Below are 6,000 nucleotides of genomic sequence, written 5' to 3'. Positions count from 1 at the left end.
TAGGTGCGTCTTATGGGCAGGTGCGTCTTATGCAGCGAAAAATACGGGACGTATTTTACTCTATTATCATTTTCTACCACTATGATAGGCACCATTTGGATTTTGTCCTGGCACAAAATATGTTGTGGCAGTGACTCCTTCACCAAGGCAAGAGATCTTTATCTAGGGTGTCTGTACACACTGGATTTTACTGTTTACAAGCCACAGGAAACTCAGTGACATTAGGTATTGCGATGGTGTGCAAAATGTATGCAGCTGTTCCATGCTTTTCATAACTAGGAGAAATTGCCACATGAATGGTTATGGCACGGTGCCCCAGAGTTAATCTACTACCACAGGAAGCTGCCTTATGTCAGACCATGCTCTTGTCTGCCTCAGTGCTGACTATTTTGTCTATTGGTAAGGGAGTCTAAGCAGAGATCATCTCAATCCTGCTACCTGAGATCTCTTTACAACTGAAGGTAATGAAACCAAGGATCACAGGAAATGAAGCTGAGACCTCCTGCATGCAAGGCATATGCTCTGCCCACTGAACTATGAACCTTCTGTAAAGCCAAACATAATCCACCTGCAAACTAATGATAACTCTGCATATGCGAAAGCAGTGTTATAATTACAGTAAATGGAAGACCTACTTCCTGTTTTGCAGGGCTGTTTTATACCTGACATGGGAAGGCAGGACCCTGACTGACTTCAGCAATGGGCTGGGGTGTTATTTGAGCTTTTAGGCTGTTGTTCGTTGCTGTTGGCTTTTTGCATTTTTGATCATGTTGCGATATACAGTGGTACCTCGGGTTAATTCATTCTGGAGGTCCGTTCTTAACCTGAAACTGTTCTTAACCTGAAGCACCACTTTAGCTAATGGGGCCTCCCGCTGCCGCCGCGCTGCCGGAGCACGATTTCTGTTCTCATCCTGAAGCAAAGTTCTTAACCTGAAGCACTATTTCTGGGTTAGCGGAGTCTGTAACCTGAAGCGTCTGTAAACCGAGGTACCACTGTGTGTGGAACTTCTTCTGTTTGGTTGTGTTCTTTAAAATGTTTTTTTACTGTTCAGTCAGTAGATCAGAAGACTCCTAATCTCAGGGTTGTGGGTTCGAGCCCCGCCTTGGGCAAAAAGATTCCTGCATTTACGGGGTCGACTAGAGATGACTCTCGTGGTCCTTTCCCAACTTCACGAGTCCGTGATGTTGTCACGTTACTTTCCTTCCATTGTGAGCCGCCTCGAGCATCCCCTGAACTGTGGAAAGGCGGCAAACGAAACGAAACCATGCGCATATGTTTTTAAGCAACTGCTTTCAAGAAAAGGAGGGCTGCCAACTTTTGCTCATTTCTGCCACTCAGCCCACGTGTTCAGGCAATCATCCGTATTTAAAATTTTGTCCACGCATTCCTCAAATTTAGTATCACCTTTTTTTTAAAAAAAAAAATCTTAATAGTCTTATTTGCATTTTTGCAATATTCCTTATTTTTTCACAAAGCTTCTTCAAAACCCACTAGCGTTGTTTGCTCATCACATACACTCTTCAAATACTCCGAAATTTTTTTCCAGTCCTCAATGAACTTGTGATCTCGTTGATATCTAATTTTCCCAGTTAACTTATCCAGTTCTGCATAATCCGTTAGCTTCATTCTCCATTCCTCCAAAGTCGGTAGTTCTTCCTGCTTCCATTTTTGGGCTATTAATATTCTCGCTGCTGTTATCGCGTACTGAAAGAGTTTACAGTCCTTTTTGTTAATTTCATTTCTCGTTATTCCTAGAAGGAAAGTTTTTGGTTTTTTTACAAAACTATATTTTAACATCTTTTTTAACTCATTATATAGCGTCTCCCAGAACCCCTTCACTTTTTTACATTCCCACCATATATGAATACCTTAAGACTGCTTTCAAGAAAGGAGGGCTGCCAACTTTTGCTCATTTCTGCCACTCAGCCCACGTGTTCAGGCACACCAGCGACAGAAGCAGCGCTGGTTTAATAATAAGCCAGCAGCGGCCGCCAACGCCTTTGCAAGGCGGGACAGGGGTGGGAAGGAAACCTCGGGGTTCCCTGTCAGGCACCTGCCGCCCTCTCTAGGCCTCCCTCCGGTTGCCTAGCGACCATCCCCCTCCGGCTCCAGCGCCGCCTCCCGCTCGCCCAACTGCGCATGCGCGCCGAGTCCGGGAGCTCCTGCTCCTCAGCCGGCGCCCGCGGTCGAGGCCGGCGAGGAGCAGCAGCAGCAGCAGCGGGGCCGATGTGCCGTGAGGCGCTGGGCGCGGCGGCCCCACGACGACGACGGCGGTGTCCTCGGCGATGAGCTCCCGGAGAGGTACCGTGGGCGGGCGGTCGTCGTCGTCCCCAGAGGACGCGGGGTTGGCGGGGCGGGCGGGCGGGTGGCCGGGGTCTCCCCGTCCTTCTCCTCACGGGGAGCGTGAGGCGCCGCCGCCGCCGCCTCTCCGCTCACCGGCCTCTCTCTCTCTCTCGCCCAGCAGTGCTGGCCCTGCAGGCCCGGAGGCGCCGCGCCAAGCACCCGACCGGCAGGAAAGAGAAGCACCCGCCGCCTCCTCAGCCGGCGCCACACAAAAAGTGAGTTTCTTCTCCCTGAGGGGGGAGCGCGCGCCTTTTGCGCGGCTTCGCGGCCCCGTCGCCTCCTCCGGGAAGCTCCGTCCTGGGCAAACTCTTCTCCCGCCTCGCGGTGTGAAGTCGCGCCGGCTGCTGCTGGGAGCCCGTACTTTAATTTTCTGCCGCCTCGTTGACACGCGTTTTCCTTTTCCTGGCGCTGTTGGGGGTCTTTGCGTGTTTGCGCCTCTCGCCACAGCAGCCGTTTCTCGTCCGGGCGGCCGGATCTCAACGGGCACGGAGGATTTTCTGTGTTTGTGGGTCAGGCTCGCTAGACGACTTGATGCTGGGATTTCCAGAACAGCTCCCTCCTCCATACATATTGGCTCTTGCAAATTGTGCATACATGTTCCTTTCCTGCCTCGGACAACTGCTTTTCTCATGCTGCTCCTTGCAATCGTATGCTGCCCTTCCTGGTGTCAGTGGCGTAGCGTGGGTTGTCAGCACCAGGGGCAAGGCAAGTAATTTGCGCCCCCTAACCCGTGGATTTGCGCCCCCTAACCCTAACCCTCAGATGTTGCGCCCAGTGCGGCCGGCCCCCCCAGCACCCCCCACGCTACGCCACTGCCTGGTGTTATTGCATATATGCATTAAGGATTAATGCGTATGCCACCCTGCATCTGAAATCCTAGGGCGGTTCAAGTACAAAATGGGAAAACAAAATACATACAAACAAAAAACAAAAGGCATGATAAAACAAAAACAAAGCAATAACACCCCCCCCCCCACCCCCGGACATCATGCTATACTTATACCCAGCCCTAAGGCTGATGACCGGTTACAGCACTTCCTTATTTCAGTCTGAAAACAATTCTATGAATTAGGTCACTGTTTTTGTGGTGAACTAAGATGGAGCAAGAATGGCTAGCCTTCCAAAACAATCTGTTGTTGTGCTTGAGACTTCCCAGTTTTGAAGTCTAGCTCTATAGCCATCGGGCCATCAATCTAGTAGTTCCAAAACTTCTTCCCCATGGACCACTGTGAGAGCTGTGTTAGATGCAGTATAATTTTTAATTATGTTTTTACTGCTTTTAGTGTATATGTATTTTATTGCATTGCATTTATTGCATTACAACTTGAATTCTATAGAATAAATATTTTAATAAAATAGAAGACACAGAAGAAGCAATAAAATACAATTAAAATCAGTATTAATTTATATATTGCAATAGATGTGCTGTCTTCAAGCAGAATTAAGCTTGTGGAGCATTCGGAATCAGTTTAGGAACTCCTTTTCAAGTGCATGTTTACCACACAGCTGGCTGTACTGGACAATTTTTTTTAGTCTGCTTTAATTTTTGTATCTTTTGTATTTGGATAGAGGTGTTTCATAGTTATTTTCAGTAGTATGTATTTATATACTAATTGCTACATTATCTATGTACCTTTCAGTCAAATAATTCAAATAAGATACTCATTTTACTAATAGGATAACTTTTCATATTGCTGTGGCCTAGTTCTTGCTGAAGTTGTCAAGTTGTATCCCGGCTGCACAACTTCAGACACTATTGAAGGGATTCAATTACTGATTGCTTTTCCTCCACAGAGGGAGAGGTGGTGTAGCCTAGTCTTCTCGTTGACATTATAGCTTTCGAGATCAATCTTTCTTTTGTCTAGAGAAGCATTCAGTAACATCACCCCTTTCCTGCAGTTTTTGTTTATTTCCTGATGGTGCTGGTAGAATTTCTTTTTTGATACTGGCTGTTGCCTCTTGGTATCCCATCTTGTTGTTTCAGGCAAGTCAACATTTGCATGAAGCTTCTGTCTCTCCTGTGCATCTCAATCCAGGGAGATTGTTGTAATTGTGTGCCTGGAGCTGGTAATGGACTGGATGAGAGCAAACAAATTGAAGTTTATCCAGACTACCAGAACTTCGAAATCTTCCATATAGGCCTTTCTCTGACCTGCCAAAAACATGAAAGGGCCTTTTCAGTGGCTGCACCTGATATTTTAAACTTTCTTCTTTCAATAGGTTCTTTAAGCTCTCTCTCTTTTGTTGATTCCCAACCGAGCAAGGTCATTTTTATACAGACAAGCCTATGGCCTAAGGTTAGAATCGTAGAGTTGGAAGGGACTCCAAAGGTCATCTAGTCTAACCAGGTTAATCTGCCAGCTGTACTGTTCCAATTTTAGCTGCTGTTTTATGTCTTGATTTTTAATGTTTTGACTTTTTGGATGGCTTGCGCTTATGTTTAATTTTATTCTTTTAAGCTTTGTACACCCAGTTAATATGTACATAGTGTACTTCTATCTCTGGTTGGGGGAGTGGTGTATACACATTAGGCACAATCCATATCTATCCTGTATCATTTCTATTTGTTTCTTATGAAATATGGCATTCTTATGCTTCCCCCTCAGCTTCAATCTGAATTGAGAAATAGAACATTTTATGTGCATTTTAACCTAGTAATGTGTACACAGCTTTTCTATACTGTTGAGTGCTATTTCCAGAAATCAGAATAAATAAATCTCTGTCTTATTTTATAAGGAAACTTTATTTTACATAGATGCCTGATGTACCATCTCTCCTTCTGGTTATTCTTTACCATCTTTCTATCACTTGTCTCTGGGACGCGGGTGGCGCTGTGGGTAAAAGCCTCAGCGCCTAGGGCTTGCCGATCGAAAGGTTGGCGGTTCGAATCCCCGCGGCGGGGTGCGCTCCCGTTGTTCGGTCCCAGCGCCTGCCAACCTAGCAGTTCGAAAGCACCTCCAGGTGCAAGTAGATAAATAGGGACCGCTTACCAGCGGGAAGGTAAACGGCGTTCTGTGTGCTGCGCTGGCTCGCCAGATGCAGCTTGTCACGCTGGCCACGTGACCCAGAAGTGTCTGCGGACAGCGCTGGCTCCCGGCCTATAGAGTGAGATGAGCGCACAACCCTAGAGTCTGTCAAGACTGGCCCGTATGGGCAGGGCTACCTTTACCTTTACCTTATCCCTTGTCTCTAGGGTTCTTTTGAGATATTTCTATATTTGTATGGAATATATTGTCTCCCTCTTAATAGAGGACTTCTGCTTTTAGGAAAGAGTCATTCCTCTTGAGTGCGTCATTTTTACATGATTGATGTTTTTGTTAATTTATAATCCTCCACTATTTCACATCAGAATGTTTACAACTTGTTCTTTGGGGAAATTTACTTGTCCTCAATGTAACTGTGTTTTCCCAGGACAAATTCTGCTGAGTTTGTGTTGTCACCTTTCCTGCTGGATTGACCACTGATTAATTCTTCCTTGTTAGATGTTCCACAAGATTTGGAGTCCATTGGGTGGTCACCTTATAGATTAGTGCAACATGTTACCACAAAATTTGTATTCTAGACAGTTGCCTTTTGCTTTTTGAAGTTGTAGTTATTATCCGTTATGCTATAAACTGTACATATATTCTCTTGGATTTCTTTCCTTTTTCTCAT

The 6,000-nt window shown here is 46.0% G+C and overlaps 1 protein-coding gene across 4 annotated transcripts in view; it reads left to right on the top strand.

The window, feature by feature from the left end:
• Nucleotides 1-2,021: 2,021 nt before the first annotated feature.
• The window catches only part of SRPK2 (SRSF protein kinase 2), an 89,113-nt gene continuing 85,134 nt past the window's right edge, over nucleotides 2,022-6,000 (top strand). For 3 of the 4 annotated variants that reach the window (XM_083399620.1, XM_083399621.1, XM_083399617.1), the window contains exons 1-2: nucleotides 2,138-2,304; nucleotides 2,468-2,561. The gene's annotated coding sequence lies outside the window, so the exon portion shown is untranslated. Of the gene's footprint in view, nucleotides 2,305-2,464; nucleotides 2,562-6,000 lie in introns of all 4 variants that reach the window. The other variant, XM_083399618.1, reaches the window with a different exon arrangement.

Source organism: Podarcis tiliguerta (genome assembly GCF_965153285.1).
Source record: "Podarcis tiliguerta genome assembly, chromosome: 10".
Lineage (NCBI taxonomy): Eukaryota > Metazoa > Chordata > Lepidosauria > Squamata > Lacertidae > Podarcis > Podarcis tiliguerta.
This window is presented reverse-complemented; position numbering and strand designations above follow the sequence as displayed.